Raw genomic sequence first — 17,501 nt, 5'->3', positions numbered from 1 at the left:
AAAAGACGTCCTTCAACCCTGCAACAGCACCTGTACACTGCCATCTGTGAGTCGTACCTGCCAAGGGGTGCCAATCCAGTCCGGGCCCTTGTAAGGTAATTATTTTATTGTTCATTTATTTAAAAACATAACAAATTTAACGGAGAAGAAACAAGGCAAACACAAGCTTCATTGTTAAAATAAGACTTTATTAACCCGTCATCCAACATTAATTAGTTATGCTGAAATAGTCCAATAATTTTTCGTAATTCAAAAGCGCAAAGTGCATTAGGCTAGCAAGGGATAGAAAACGCAGTCTTCATTAAACTGAGACATAATAAACGCTTAATCTAAAAATTTATTCAGCATGCAAAATGGGCAAGATAAACGCAAATCTCATTCTTGTATTGAGACATAATAAATACTTCATCTAAAAATAGATTCAATGTGCAAAGTGAGACAGTAACTCTTCAAACTGTAAAAGTGTAAAGTGCATTCTGCTGGCTAGGGCTATCACATTAAGCCTGTCCCTTATTAGGTCTCGCCTAGTGACGCAGTGCATGCGCTGCCCGCTTTGGCGAGACTATTGTTGTCGATTTTGCTTCCGATGGGGGACAGGATCTGTGTACGCGCCCGGACAGGCGATTTGCACATGTATAGCTCGCAGCGGTGTTTCAGCACAATGCGCGCATGGCGCGCTTTCACTTTCCTGCCGGCCCACTCTGGACAGCCCAACGCCATCTTTGTTTTCTTTAATGAGCGCGCGCGCTCGCTTCTGTTTATGGAGCTTTTACATCCAAAATGCTGCATGTTACCCTTCGCCTGTGGCGGGCATGCATGCCAATCTTCTTTATGGGGAGTTCTGGTGATTAAAGCGGGCCTCCACCGCACAGCTGTGGCACTGCCACACTGCACATCGCTCCCCTGGCACATCCATCATCCATCATCCTGACACGGCACACATGGCAGGCTGCATACGGTTCTGGAGCACACAGTGCTGGATCTCCGGTTGCCACTGGTTTGTGGTACGAAGTTGCTTCTAATCAGTACAATAGCCTGAATTACCACTGGCAGCTGGCAGTTTAAAAGGACAGTAACAGAGCGAACTCAAAAGTGTCAAACTGTACTGGGGCCAGATTCGCACGTGACTAAGGGAACTGACCATTCAGATACCGCAGGTGAAAGTTGCTCCCAGAAGAGAGTCGGATCGCAGACTGCATCCTACAAGCCGGTCCCTCTACCTCTCTGTTCCACGATGTCCAGAATGATACTGCAACTGGTGTACCTGCTGCAAGGGTCCCTGGCAGAGCCCGGCATGGGCTCGGCCCCAGCGCCCAGTACAGCTCCTGCGCAGCGCTGCTAGCGCTCAGCATTTCATCCTGTCTCCTTCTCGACGGACCACATTGCTTTTTTATTTTATTTTAGTTTGTCCGTTATTCACTTTTGTTATCACTAGCATAGCACAAAGTGTCCTTTTAGACTTTTCATCTCCGTATCCCAAATTTTCTTTGAGTGTTACATTTTTGGTGGTCACATACTTAAGTTTTGCTCCATTTTAGAATATATAGCTCCCGATGTTCTCTTAGGTTGCTAGTTTTTGGTGATAACGCTCGTGTTTTAGCTTTGCGAATTTCTCTCTTAGCATAACCATTTTAGGTTATAAGGTTATCATATACTGTAATCTTTCAGTGTTCTTAATTGGCTTTCCAGTGAACAATTACAGAATAAAACATATTGTCTGCTCCCCCCAACATCTTCCGTAAATGACTCTATGATCTCAGTTACTGAAACATGCTCCCTATAAAAATGTTGAATATTTGGACAGGACTCTACAATGTGCGCCACTGCCCCAGCTTGCCCCCCCTTCCCTCCCAGCAGCTCCACAGCCTGGTAATTTGTCTGCGTGTAACCCCATGGGCCCACATACACTATGTTTAGCAGTGTCTCCATCACCCTCGGGTCGCAGACACCTCAGCTCATCCTCTGATTGTTGTCTAGCTTCAAAAGGAATTCAATTTCAGGCAGCCCACACAGTGTTCCAGCCCCTAAGCAGCAGAGTGCATACTTAGCTCTCCTGTATGGTATATGCATTAACCGACTTATCGGCATGAGAAGGATGAAAGGCATCAGCGGACGATCATGCAACTCCTTGCCACTTCCTACCAGCATACACACCAGGAACACAGGCAGAGAGAACGAGAGAGAAAGAGAGAGAAATCAGCAGTGAATGCTCACTCACCCAGCTATGTGAACGACCAGTGAGTCACCACGCACACTTCAATAGTCTCAAAATAAACCACAGAAATCGGTCTGTTTGTCAGACAGTTTTAACCTTTGTGACCTGTCCAGTCAAGTGAGTTCAAACCGTGGAAGTCTGACTTCGGTGCAATGCTTACCTTGGGAGAAAGAAACGGCAATGGCGAATTATTTACAGGCTCACTGAGTATTTAACTTCACCCCTCACCAGACAGGCAATCATGTGATGGTTATTTGAAAACTAAAGAGATGGCAAGAAGTGTAAGGGGATGGCGGGGCATGTGATACTGATGGTAAGATGTTTATTTCCTTTTACTGAGGAGGGCTGGAGCGGCCCTATGCCTAGTTATAGTCCCTCAGTCAGCCAAGCCAGAAAACCAGGCAGGGCTCTCATTCGTTATTGGCTGGGCACGAGCAGGCAGTGTCACTGAGATCAGTGCATTCTGTGGCATAAGAGAGAGGAGATAACTCTGGGCTTCAATGCTCTTTCAAGAGAAATCTGTAAGTGGCCTAATCACAGCTTTTACTAATCACAAAACCAAATAGAAGGCTATTGTACCTACTGTGAGGTGCTACACAGATGTGAATTGTATGCAGGTAGCTCGAAGGGTTATAGCCTATGTTGCAGAAACACTACTATGATACAAGTTCTGCAAGTAGTGCCTTAGCCTACTAAGCTATTAAGGGCACAGGGTTTGGCAGAAGGTGCCAGAGAAGGAGAAAGCGGAAGAAGCAAGCAACAGAGTAACTTGAACAGACTGTGTCTACTGCAATCGGTGTCTAGTGTCGGAGAGAGGACTTCTTGTCTGGCACTCTGTCTCCCCTTACGCGTCGGTAACTCCTTCATTCTAAGTCCTATAGGCAGTGCTGAAGCTGTGTTTCTGTTCCCAATGGCAATTCCCCATTCTCAGTCCCCTAGGCAGTGCTGCAGCTGCATCTCTGTTTCCACTGATAATTCTTCATTCTTAGTCCTCTGGCCAGTGCTGCTTAGCTAGTTCTCTGGTCCCAGTGGTAATTCCCCGTTCTTACTTCTCTAGACAGTTCTGCAGCTGCTTCTCTGGTCCCATTGGTAGTTCCTCATTATATGTCCTCTAAGTAGTGCTGTATATCTGTTTATACACCCAGTACAGTCCAAACTAAAACACATAGATAAAAGACAGTGTCATTTACAACGCCAATAGCTCTAACTCTGACAAATGCGAGACCTATTGCATTGCAAATGCTTGTTTGCTTGTCCAGTGATCCAGATTGCAACATACTGTTGAAGTGCAAAAGTATAAAAAAGGTGCAATGTCCCTCATGGGAGAGCCTTGAAAATGTATGTCGACGAGGCATTCTAATTCATAACTTTATAGGCATCCTTTAGGAATTGTAAAAAATCTAGCAGTTAACTGGACATGTGTCCCACTTAGACATTTTGCTATTTCATTTGATTCCAAAGAAGAAAAATACAGGAGTTAACCAATAATGCCTCAAGTTCCTCAGTTTGTTACACACACAAACTACATGCAACAATGACTGGTGTATGAAATTACACAACCTACAGTTCAAGGCCTCTGTACTATTCATTTGTCCATATTTATATGCTTTGAGGGGTATAATACCACATCTTGGGCTGATTAGATCTTTTTCAAGCTCGAAACTCATGGGGTAGGGAAAATGGTGGCCCTGCCACAGATTTGCATGGGCCTTTGCTGATAGTTCCTGTTGATCGTCATCTGTGGACCTCAGCCTTGCATTTTTTGTGAACAACTTGGAACCTAATTTTGGTGTAAGAGTCAGATCAATGATTTCTTGAGCCCCCGTGGCAAAAATTGAATTAGTTGCGTATCCTTACCCTGTGAGCTTACCATTCTGCATGCTTGACCATATGCCTGAAAGGTGATTTCTGCTGTGCTGATCCATCAAAACTGACGTATCGACAACTTTGCGCCGATCGGAATCAATACATCACCCTTCCACACTGATGCAGCTGCTGTTGAACAACATTGCTTTGACGGACTGCATGCTCAATAACGACGGACTGCAAGGCTCGAGAACGACGTATCGCCTGCATCGTAAAGGGGCTTGTCGACGAATCCTTCATCAGCTGTGCAGAACGGAACCGAAGCATCACCTACATCCAAGGGATCGATGATTACACATCGCCTACTCTGCACCTCGCATTGAGTCTTTGATGTCGATGCTTCCTCCATCCATTTCAGTGGGGCCTTCTTGAGTTCTGTAGCCGGCCTCCATTGTGGTCAGCCTGAACTTTGGATTTACCCTTGTCCAGGGTGACCAAATGTCCCCGGTTGGCACCATATGATTCTAAGCACTCTAATTTTCTGTAATCTTTAAAAATTCATAACTGGGTTTCTACTTCTTGGAAATTCTTTTGGTCTTGATTTACTCATATAATTACTGTTTATTTTTCTAACCCTGTGTGGTGTATTAGTGTGGTGTTTTCATTGTGTTACTGTTTGTGTGCATTGCACCAATACTTTACATATTGCGTCTTTAGATAAGCCTGACTGCTCTGTGCCAAGCTACCAGAGGATGTGTAGAGGTTATTTTTAATGTGTATCTAGCTTATCATGACTATAGTGGTGGTTCCTGCTTGCACAGAGTGCACACTCTGACAAACAGAAACCCTAGTTCAAACAATTACAGACCAGCAAATCCTACTGAAGAGTTTGTAGATTTTTGTTTGATAAATTTGTTGATTGTCTAGTGTATAATAGGAAGCAAGGACACTTAACCGCATATATCACATTGTGGAATTACAACAGGAAAATAAATTGAGCCTATGTATATATTCTTGATATTCACATTTTACATTTTCCTACAACTTATAGACATATTTAAACTTACAGGCATGGTTTTTGTAAAATGAAAGATTTCCTAGCAATCGTAATGGAAAGTTTCAATTCTTTTAAGGACACAGAGGCGAGAATTATGCTCAATTTTCTTATTTTATTCCTTCCAGCAGTGTTCAACTTTAAAAACATACTTTCCCATCAAACACTGGGAAAGGACTACAAAACAAACATTCATCCAATCACAGCTTGGACCTAGGGAAAAAAGTTAAGAGCTATCACTCACGTATCTGAACTAAATGGAAGCCTCAATGCCCAGACATTCCAGGCCTCAATGTGCGCCAACCACCACTGAATTCCGTCCTTAACCTCTTCCATCAGAGGGACTTATTCTGAGTACTGGATGCTCCTGTGGAGTCCAAAGGCTTTGATCAAGAATAGAGCCAAACGACCTCCCACATTTAACTTGAGTAATAGAGTACATTCACCTGACTGAGATGACTGGAACTGTCCCTTGGAAGCGCTTCTCTGGTTGTGTGCCCTGTATCCTCTTCTGGTGGGGAAGAATTCCCCAGAGCGGGACTGGTCTCACCCTCTAAGGAAGGCTTGAGCCTGGGGAGGGCCTTGAGTATAGAAATGGCCAGCCGACACCCTCTGCCACAGCCGGCTCCCACAAAAATTTGAGTGTGGAAACCTTTCTTCATTGAGGCCCGAGCCTTTTCCAGGGAGGTATATGTGGCAACAAACTTGCCTAGCTCTTTTATGAAAGGCTCTCCAAACAGCCCGCCTTGCTTCACTGCCCCTGCCTGAGTGGTCACCAAGTCCCCTAGTTTGGGGTCCACCTTTATTAACAGGGAGCCGCGCCGCTCTGCAGATAGAGCTCAATCAGCGTTCCTCAGGAAAATGACTGCCCGTTGTGCCTCACCTTACAGAGAGTCTGGGGAGATTCCTATGCCAAAGCCTTGCCCTCCTCTGCCAGCTCCAAACTTTTTGTGAGGGGACCTAGTACTTCCACGATCTGTTAATCCCTTTTTTGAGGTCGCAGATGTATTTCTGAAGAAAAGTAGCCATCCTAGTATCTATCTCTGGCGTAAGGGCCACCATGCCGGCAAGAGAAGTGCTTGGGCATTGTGGTCCAAGGCGTGCAGTTGCCTCCTTTCTAGGGCTTTCCTTAGTCTGCTTGCCACATAATTGCCGACTTTGGCAGATGGGAACCAGTCTATTGAATGTGGGTGTACCAGATCTTAAGGATCCAGCATGTCAGAAATATCTTCCACCTGAGTGACTGAGGGGACCTCATGGAAAGGGTCAGGAGAGGGGCACCAGGACCTGGAGGGGCCCACCTCATCATTAGATTCCCCATGGGCATCTTTATCTTCTCCTCATCATTTGCTTCCCCATGGGAATCTTCATCCCTCCTGGTCAGGGACCTGCTCTCCCCCCTGCAGCTCCGCTGTTAAGTGCCACCGCTCAGGGCACTGTGCTCTGCTCACTCAGGTAGGTGTTCGAGGCCTCCTACACCCGCAGGCTCCTGCCTGCACCTCATCCCTGGTGGTCCAGTGGGAGAGCCTTGCTCTTCTGCTGGCCGCTGTTGTCTATGTCTGTTTTTCTGTTTTTCTGTCCTTCTGTGCCCGTTTCTGTCTTTGTGCTATTTTTCTGTCTTTTGACTGGATCCGCTCCTTTCTCACCGGCAGAACCCACAGGATCTGACTCCCACTCTTCCTCTCCGAACCCACAGAGATCAACTGTGGAGTACCCCAAGGATCCTCGCTCAGCCCCACGCTCTTCAACATCTACATAGCCCCCCTCGCCGCATTGTTAGACAGCATGGGCTCAGCATAGTATCCTACGCTGATGACACTCAGCTCATCCTCTCCCTCACGAAGAACCCTGAATACACCAGACTCAGCTTCCAGGAAGGAATGAAAGACATCGCAACCTGGATGAAGATCAGCTGCCTTAAGCTTAACTCGGAGAAGACAGAGGTCCTCGTCCTTGGACCCTCCTCCACCGCCTGGGACAACACCTGGTGGCCCTCCACCCTCGGAAACCTACCCACTCCATCAGACCATGCCTGAAACCTCGGTATCATTCTAGACTCCTCTCTCTCTATGACCTACCAGATCAATGCCGTCGCCTCCACCTGCTTCAACTCCCTCCACAAGACCTTCAAGTGGATCCCCCCGAATGCAGAAAGACCATCACCCACGCACTCATAACCAGCAGACTGGACTATGGTAACGCCCTCTACACAGCAATTAACAAGACCCTGCTACACAAGCTCCAAACTATCCAGAACACCGCAGCCAGACTCGTCCTCGGAACCCCTTGACATGAGCACATGACCCAGCACCTACGAGACCTCCACTGGCTCCCCATCGAGAAGAGAGTAACCTTCAAGCTACTCACCCACACCTACAAATCCCTCCACAACATCGGACCCAAATACCACAATGAAAGAGTCTCCTTCCATGTACCCAAAAGGAATTTCTGCTCTGCCGACCTTGCCCTGTCAGAGACCCCACACATCTGCAGAAGCAGAGCAGATGAAAGAGCCTTCTCCTATGTTGCAGCAAAGACCCGGAACGAGCTCTCAATCAACATCAGATGCTCCCCCACTTGGCACACCTTCAGGAAGAGCCTCAAGACCTGGCTCTTTGACTGATCCGGAGCTGCACCCCCCTGCGCCTTGAGACCCTCACGGGTGAGTAGCACGCTCTAAAAACCCCTGATTGATTGATCTTCCTCTAATGGTGGTGAATGGGAGTAAGTAAATTCGAGTTGTGCGCCAAATGCGTCCTCCGCGACTGCCTTCGAAGGGTCTTTTTCAGCCTCTCAAAGGCACTGAGATCCATGGAGGGGTCCCCTTTGTGATTTTTGTGCTACCTGGGGAATGTAGTAGGATTTTCATCTTTAAGTCCCCCTGGCCTACATCTCTTAAGAGCTCCCTGAAATACGGTCGAGCCCACCCTGACTTTTAGGGGTCAGGGTGAACCCGATGATGAAGCATGACACCAATAGGGTATGTGAGGGTTAAATAACAAAAATGAATTGCTTCCTTTCCGCATTGTGCGGTACACGCCACGTAAGGATTTAAGTCGTTTTAGAGCCTCTTTTGAGTCTTTCTGTTCAAAGTAATGCAAAATGCAACTGATCCATTGGCAGCGGAAACTAAGCCCTATTCTGTTTCATAATAACAAGGCAAATGTGAGTTTGTGAGCATCTGTCATATGGACTGCTCTGTAAAATAGGAGAGAACCTGAAAAATATTCTAAATCCGGAGTGACAAACAGACTTTCATGGAGTCTGCTCTCTAAGAGGGTCGTAGGAAAACCTAGAACATTTCTAAAATAGTGTGTTTACATTTGCAGACAAAAAAGTGTGCAATCACTATATTGTGACAAATAAGGTTGCATATCAAAACCAGTAGGTAAGTAGAAAACACATCACATGATGATATTGACATTTGCTCTTCTTCTAATGAATACGCTTCACTGTGCCTTACACACAATGCAATAACATATTCAAGATATACACAGCACTTCCATTAGGCTGGAGGAAGTGGCCTTCAATTACATACGGTTGTAAAGCTGTCCTCTCCAGCAACATCAGGAACAGAAAACATTGCATTTTATAAATGTTACAGAGGAAGCAAGACCATAGAACTAACTGGATTTTGTACTATTAAATAAACAATGCAGGTCACATCTGAGCTCTGCGGTGCAGAGCAACAGGGACAGGGAAGACGAGTTAGTTTCAAGCTCTGCAAATCACAAACATTAAAAATGTGCAATCTAAAAACACGAGTGGGTCTAAGCCTCCTCATGTAAAGCTGAACATTTTCATTATAATAAACACAGTCAACTCTCTAGTGTTAATTAATAAGCAGAATTATTTACTGTGGAATCTGCGTCCATGACTTGCTGCACATCTAATGCTGCCAAAATCTCCTGCTTGGCATCCACATAGTTGATATAGTAAATTCTATCTCGGACAGAGAAGCAGCTGTGTAGCACAACACTCTTGACAGAAAGTCAACAAACTAGAATAAGGGATATATCCGAAACTCGAGACGATTGGCTGACCTTGTAGCTTCACGGTGCTTTTGTGAATCTTAGGTAGTGTGTTCTAAGATTGGGCCTATTTAGCAACGGGAATTCCTGTTTGTCCATAAAATCCCTCTCCATTGCCCTTTCTGTCAGTTTGTGCAATTGTGTAAAAGGGATGCTGAGGGTTTTTTTTTAATTTAAAATCATTTTGATTGTAAATTTTTGAAAAGTAAAACAGAGAGCGCAACCAATGCACCTAAGTAGTACAAAGTACAAGGTACATAATTAACACAGAGTGCATCAGTAACAAAATGATTAATGAATGGACAAGTACAGTAAAATAAAGTAGAAGTAAAATACCATAAATAAAATAAAATTTAAAATATACGCCACTGACTCACAGTATTGTTACATGCGCATGTTAAGAGAGACTTCTGTAATATATGTTCAAGGTAGGTTTGTAGAGTTTTTAAGTGATTGGTATTCCCTAGTTGCCTATGGAACTCAGGTTCAACATATGACATGTCATGCATCTTAATGCTGTTTTGTATGGTAATATCCTTATTGTTCTTAAGGTTTTATAGATTCTGTTTTTAATTTTTGAAGATGTTAGAGGAAGCATTGATTCTTCTTCTCTAGTTCTGCAGAATGTAATGCAGAATGTAAAAAAAATGTAAAAAAATGTAAAGAAAAAAATCAAATGCTAAAGTTTCACCCGGATGAAGGAGAGTGAACTGTGAAAGGGAGATGAAGCTGTGTGGTTTCTGTTTTTACCTCAAAAGTATTGGTAGCGAATAGTGTTGTAATGTATTCTTGTTGAAAAAAATCTTACCTTTTAGGTTAAAAGAGGATGGGCTCAGGATAATTGGATTTACAGGTACAGAGGCTGGTTGAATTGCGTTATTTTTGGACAACTGATTTCATGTCAGGGCCGTTGATCCTTGGGATCAGCATGATGCTCACAAAGGTCCACCTCCAGGTACCACCAACTCTGATTGCTGTGGTAGCACAGAATTTTGATGAGGAAGTGACTGTGAGGATTAGCTACTTTATTAACTATTAAAATTCCCCCTCTGCTCTGCATGCAAATCTTCAACCTTCTATACTTTTAATCACCTGAATACTCCATTAGATGTGCACAAATAATGCCACGAATCTTCAGATCTCTAGGGAGGAGAATCTAACAGATATTATGTGATTGGTTTCTATTCAAATAGTAATGTCCTGATACGTGACATTAATCACCCTATATTTCAACAAGCAGGAGCATACCATAAGGTCTTTTGTCCCTGATTCACCACCTCAACTCAAGCAACGGTTCCATCACCCTGCTTGAAAGAGATGTTTAAGAAAAAAGTCTGAAAGCTGGAACCCATACTCCTAGATAATCTGACTCGATATTTTTTTATGCAGCATGACAGGTAAAGAGAACACTCCTTTCAAAATATCTAAATGTCAAAAGTCCACATTACCAAGTAAGATTTCAGGTCAACAGCCAAATTCAAGTTGGTTTGTTTAACCCCTTCAGTGCCCATGACGAGCTGGACTCGTCATGGGCTGCGGTGGCGCTGTGCCCATGACGAGTCCAGCTCGTCATGAACTCCGCCCGCTAATGAAAGGCGCGGCACTGGGCGGGGAAAGGGGCGGGCATGCAAGGGGTTAATTCAATATCTTAAATAAATTAATATACACCAATCTGAGCATTATGGTGTAAAAATACAAAGTAAACAGAATGAGACTGAATCTCTGGAACCAATTCAGCTGGTATAACAAAAAGAAAACAACTAACTTGATCACTACAACATCGACTAAGAAAGACAAAAATGCATGTTGGATTGTATCAAAGTTTCATTAAAAAACCCTACAAATCCCTAAATGTCCCTACACTACCTTGAAGTGAAGATCCTAACCTAAAGCAAACTTAGCAAAGGTGGGAGAAATGGATTCCGTAGTTAGAGTTTTCCTAAGAAGAAACTACAACCGGAGTCATGTAGCATGAAGCCACAAAGCTAAAGATGAAGTCTGGATCTCAAGTCATCTAAAAGCAGATTATCAGCTGGCCCTAACTACATTACAACATAAGAATTCACTGTATTAGGGCACCTCCCTGCCACTAATAAATTTCCATTTCCAGCACCCTCCGGCTTCCTTCCTCCACCTCCATACTCACACGTTGAAATATTTGGTACATCCTTGGTGCCATTTCCTTCTCCCACAAGAACACGTCCCCCATCTGTTATTGCATTCTCCTTCTCAGGCCACTCTATCTACTAAGAAAATAACTCTTTCTCTCAACTAATGAATCCTTGTCCACCTGCAGTGGGAACACAAGATACATGCAACATTCCAAAAGGCAAGCAAAATACAAATTCAAATGTTAGCTGAAAAATACATTAGAAATACATTTCAGGCCTATAGTTAGTCTAAATTAACAAGTCACAGGTTGCTTTATGTACGCACATTTACAAGCAAATACGCCATTCTTTCAACATATATTTCAACAGTTATAAATGACAAGTCGTAATATGCCAGTGTTATGAGTGTGATATTAACATATCAGTAAACACATGTAGTTTGTTATCTTTTAACATAATACTAATGCACACCCTTGTCAGTTGCATTTCTAAATTACACTTGAAAGTTGCATTAGTCATGAGGATATGTAATCATCTTGTATTCCTCTTTCTTCTTCTTATGCATTAGGCACACAGAATATATATGTAAGTGCAAACTAACCGTGATTCAAGCGCACTCCTACCGTAAATTCAAAAAGGGGCCCAAGCTACTCTTTATTAACTATTACATTTTCCCCTCTGCTTCACATGCAAATCTTCAATGTTCTATTTTTCTAATAACTTGAAAACTCTATTGGATCTGCTCAAATAATTTCTTCGGATCGTCGGATCTCTAGGGAGGAGAATCTAACAGATATTATTTGATTGCTCCAGCTTCAAACAATAATGTCCTAATACATGACATTAATGACCCTATATTTCAACAAAAATGAGCATACTGTAAACTCTTCTGTAGCTGATTGTGACGGGGCCCTTCGGGTAACACCAGGGACGCAGGAGGGTACGGACTGGTGGACACCGGTAACGAGGGTCCCTAACGTTCTTCCTTCTCCACAGAACAACTGGGCAACGGACTTAGAAGAACAGTCTCAGCCAGCCGGGGACGGGACCTTTAACTGGATCGAGCTCGGGACTCAAGCCCCGCCCTGGGACGACGTCGCGAAGCCGGGAGGTTCAAAAGGAGGCGGAACCAGGAAGTGGACAGACGGCGATTCCCGGAGGAAGGACGAAGGCGAGTCAGAGGACGATGGTGAAGAGGAGAATATCGGAACAAGAGAGAGGACGTCGGTGGAAACCGCAGGAAGGAGAGACGAGAGACTCGGCGGCTACGGACTCCGTGAAGCGCCCTGCCACGTTCCCAGGGGAGGAGCGTGGCTCGGACAGGTACGGGACCGGGTAGCGGGTTGGATGGGAAGTCGAGAGAACCCGCGTCACTTGAGCAACCCGTAAAAATCCCTCTACGTCTTTGGCTTGTAAATAAACCCCTCACCTTTTCTGCCACTTCCCTATTAGTCACTCACAACTACGGTGAATCCTCACTCCCCGGTCCTTGGTGCTAGGGCTGCGCGCCTCTACATCACAAAGTTAATATCGTCCCTTATCTCTCTCTCCCTTGGGGCATCCGGAGAACCCTCCTCGGAACCGCTGACGAAGTCCTAGAGGGAAGGAGGAGAGAACCAAACCTGCGCTCCTCGGATAGCACCACCATCACGGATCCAGCGACCTTTGCAAGGGAAAGGCTAACCAGCCGAACAAGAAGAAAACTTGTTTCAATAAAACCCCATTTACCGAGAGTTCGTGTCGTGTCCCTCCTTGACGCCCAATCACACTGATTCACCACCTGAACTCAGGCAACAGTTCCATCACCATGCTTGAAAGAGATGGTTAAGAACAAAGCAAGCCTCTCTCCAAAAACAATCTTTTGTTTTCTCTTGCTAGAGATATAACATTGAATCATATGTTATCCTTTCCTTGAATTGCTATAAACACGTCTCTTAATATTTTACTCCATCCAAGTTCTCATAAGTCTTGGAAATTCCCAATGTTGATTTAAGGGAGTGTGTGTCCCATGAAGTGAAAAATGTCATTAAAAAATCATGCCTTATATGCGTGTCCCTAGCGAGCATCACATAATGAGTAAACAAGCATTGGCATAGCCAATAGGTCTCGCCTTTGGGACCTTATAAGTGTTTAGCCATGCAACAGTTGCATAACTAAATACTTATAAGGTCCCAAAAGCGAGACCTATTGGCTATGCAAAGCGGGCATGCGGCCGCAAAAGTGCAAGTGATCGCGATCAAACATCAAAGCGGGCGCAAAAGTGAAAGTAATCGCGGTAAAGCGCGGCGCGCACGCCCGCGCACATGCACTGTAGCTCTAGGCTGGCCTGGTAGCACATTTTGGAGCCCTCTCAATAAGTCTCGCCAGACCAGCGAATGCGCTGGGTCAAGACCTAAAAACCTAAAGTGTCACACGTACGCCCTTCCCTTGGTTCTAAACCGACCTCGTAATCCACATACAGTTTAGGCTTTGACAGGTACAAATCCCGGCTTCATCTCCACTGCAACATTTTCTCTGCTTGTATTTCGGGAAACTATCCAAAATAATCACTGCCCTTAGGATTTTGGGACTTGTATTCCTAGTACAAGAACACCACTACTGCAGCATATCGCCCACTGCTTGTGCCTTACCAAGCCCACTATCAAGCAAGACTGTCTGTCTGCAATGTACAGTGTACAGTAACTATTCATCCACCAGTACCCTTGCACTGAAGCATAGTGTTTAAAAGCCAGGGCCACTGAAATTATGCGATTCTGCAGCCACTGCTTTTTCTGCATAATTATAGTTTTGCAGCATTCGCCACATAATCAGTCATCTGCTGCATAATATTACAGATTTTAAAAAAAAATGTTTCTAGCTCAGACAGATTTAAGGTTCTTAAAAACATTTCAACATGTGCTCACATGCAGTGAAAGGCCCTTCTCAAAGGTTAAAAGGTCATCTTTCAGTAGCTTTTTTCCATATTTAGTTGTTAAATTGGGACTTATGAGGTAACATCTGAGCACAGAAAGTATTAGCATGTGTAAACATGATAAAATAATGAAGTAAATAAAATAAAATAAAAAAATAAAATAAAATATGTGCCACATTATGCCGCATTATTTTCCTTTTCCTGCCACATACTTTTGTGCCCCATTGCCTTATAATTCCAGGGCCCTCTTAAAACCACACTGAGGAAGCTTCCTGGCCCTAGAGGTGCAGCAGGTAATTGCTGTAACCCTGACATCAGCAGATCTTGAATTTGTCTCCCCTCCTTTCACGCTGTTTACCTTGAATCGGCCCAGTTGGTAAGACCATCTGGCTGTTCTGACCTGGTTTATGAACACTATGCACATCTGATTGTGCATCTCGAATAGCATGCCAGAAATGAGGCAGTCTGAGCAAGGCATTTGCTGTCAGTTAGCACATGAAAGGTATCACAAAAGTCCTGGATTCTGCTGTGTGTGAATGTGTATATACATTTGTGTGAGTGAATTAACCAGTAAATATGGCCATGTGTGAATGCATATGTTTAAATTAAATTGTACTTATAAAGCTATGACGACCCCTGACGAGGCATTGAAGCGCTTTACAGCGAATAGCACGCTACTTTTGAGGCCAAAGTTAGTGGTCAGTCTATTCATTATAGGGGTGGTTTTTGCATGCTTATTTCATGAACTCACACAGTTTCTTTGTGGTACATTGCTAATAGCGATGTTATCATTAGAGGGGGCCATGTGAGACACTATGCCTTGCTGGAAGTAATAGATATTGTTTTGGTGTCTAAAAAGACCTGTAAGGTAGATAGCAGGCATACAATTTAGAGTAACTTGTATACAAAAGAGGCAGACAGGTGGAAGGAAGCAAAAGGGTGAAAGGTCAATCTTTCATGCATATCTTCAGGTTGAGAATTTTTGCATGCAATTTGTGGATGTTAACCTGTTGACAGGAACAGATTCAAATTCTGCTCCAAAAGAATAGCTTACGCAATCTTTCTAGCAGCATTTAAAAGGTGACACAGATACTCCCCGCATTAAAAAAAAAAGCATTTGCAGTGCAATAGGTCTTGTATTTGCGAGAGTTACAGTTACTGACTTTGTAAATGACAATGTCTTTTATGTACCTATTATTTTGAGTAGAGTGGATGTATGTGGTTTGGAGTAGAATTATGTGAGTTGAATTAGAATTGCTAGTTGTGGAATTGTGTGGCATATTTGTGTAGTGGAATTGTGTGGCCTGTTGAATAGATAGGGGTGAGAGCTGCACAGAATAGATAGAAAGGAAGATAGAGAATGATAGGTAGTTTGTGTAAAAAGTGGTGAATAAACTCCAGACAGAGGAGCAGAAAGAGTATGTGAGAAAAAGAGAATGAGAGAAAGAAGGGGATAGCAGGCTATAGACCATGGGTACTGTAACTGTTAGACCTGGCATCATTGGTGTGGGTTTCCCCTGTATTTTTGCCTTTGCTTCCTGTGTTTTCTTGCCTAACCATCCAGTGTGCCTCTGCTGGGTTGTGCATTGACTGTCTCGCTTTTGAGTGACAGGGGCTGGATATGTGAATTCTGTTCGGACAGTCACTCGGGGGTTAAGGTGTGTCCTGCCTTTCCAGGGTGAGTCAGGCTGGGCTGAATAGACCTGGGCTGCAATATAGTGATTGAGATTTCTTTCACACCTGAATTGGCCTGGTCTGCCAAGGACATTGCTGTCTCCACCTCCTGCCAGGAAGCTGCACCAGAGAGGACAGAACTGGTTTTGGCTGGGCAAAGAGCTCCTCTGCCACAATGAACAAAGGATTTTGTATTATAAAAAGAGAGGCCCAGACTCCAGACTTTTAGAACACTTCTGGGAATTAAGAGGAACCTTTGCCAAGGAGAAGAGCTGGAGAAACTGAGGAGGAATACTGCCTCTATGCTGTTTGCTGTCTGGGGTTGGCCTGCAGTGGCTGCTTTGTGCCAATGAAAGGGAAAAAGACATTGCTGTTTGCTATGTCCCCTGCTTGAAGAAGATCTCCAAGGTCTTGAAGAAGAGCTTGCCTCCTGTTCTGAAGTCTCAGGGACACAAAGTCTTCAACCACAGCTTCCTTGAACTTCCTTGCTGGGAGTTCTGAACTGCCAAGAGCTGCCTGTAGCTGTTCGGGGCCTCTGGAGATTATTCTGGCTGTTGGGAGCTGGAAAAGCAAAGTAACGATGAGTAGCATGCCACATCCATATCTGTTTCCGATGCATCGCTGAAGAAATCGCTGCATGCCGCATCGAGTGCACCGGCCTACAAAGTCTGAGAGCACTGCACCAATTCCAGTGCAAGCCCTGCTGTGCGGTTGCAAGGACCCAAGCATCGTTCTGGATCATCGCATTGCATCGAGACACAAGGTCTGTCACATAGTTGAGGGACGCAGTAAGAAACCAAAACATCACTTCTCCTGCCCAGCAGTAAGGAACCAACTCTCCCCCCCGGAGCAAGGAACTGATGCATCCCCTTCCCTGAGTGTAAGGAACCGACTCATCACCTTCCCTGCGACCCCTTTTGTTTGTGTGCGCGACGCATCCAAGATAGTTTGTGTGAAAAGTGTTGCATCTGTAATTTGCTTTGAACTGAACTATTTCTACCAATTGAAAATCATTTTTTTATCACTGTAATGTGGATTTTTGTCGTTTTGGTCTTGTTTGGTTTAGATAAAGATTACTTATTTTTCTAAACTGGTGTGGTGTCCATTTGTAGTGTTTTCACTGTATTACTGTATGTGCTCACAAATGCTTTACACACTGCCTCTGATATAAGCCTGTCTGCTCGTGCCAAGCTACCAAGGGGATGAGCAGGGGTTATTTTAGAAGTGTATCTCCCTCACCCTGACTAGGAAGAAGGGTCCCTACTTGGACAAAGCTACCTACCTCTGCCAACTAGAGACCCCCATTTCTAATAGTAACCATTTGCCCAGGGGCCACAAAGGATGGTCTGTGGTCTTACAGAGGGCCTGCACTTTGGCAGTAGGGGTTTATTTAGCATTTTTTCAGAATATTTGTGCTCAGCAAGTTAACAGCAGCTTGTGTTACTGTTCACCATGGGGGACACATGTGAAGGTAAAGAGGGCTGCAAGTGGTCTCAGGCTGTAGTTTGAGTATCACTGCTATAGACACATAAAGAGGGAGCTTCTGTGTACGCAGAAGACACCTTAAGAAGAGGAGAAGAGGATGGGTTAGCGGGATGGAAATCTTGAAATGGCACTGGAAAGAAACTGTTCTCGAAGAGCTGAAGTGAACCACATGAGAGAAGTGGGAAGAGAGCATGAGAGAGAGCTGTGTGTGAGA

Source organism: Triturus cristatus, chromosome 11 (genome assembly GCF_964204655.1).
Source record: "Triturus cristatus chromosome 11, aTriCri1.1, whole genome shotgun sequence".
In the NCBI taxonomy this organism is placed as follows: domain Eukaryota; kingdom Metazoa; phylum Chordata; class Amphibia; order Caudata; family Salamandridae; genus Triturus; species Triturus cristatus.
The sequence above is the reverse complement of the archived record's forward strand: the minus strand, read 5'-3'. Positions refer to the sequence as shown.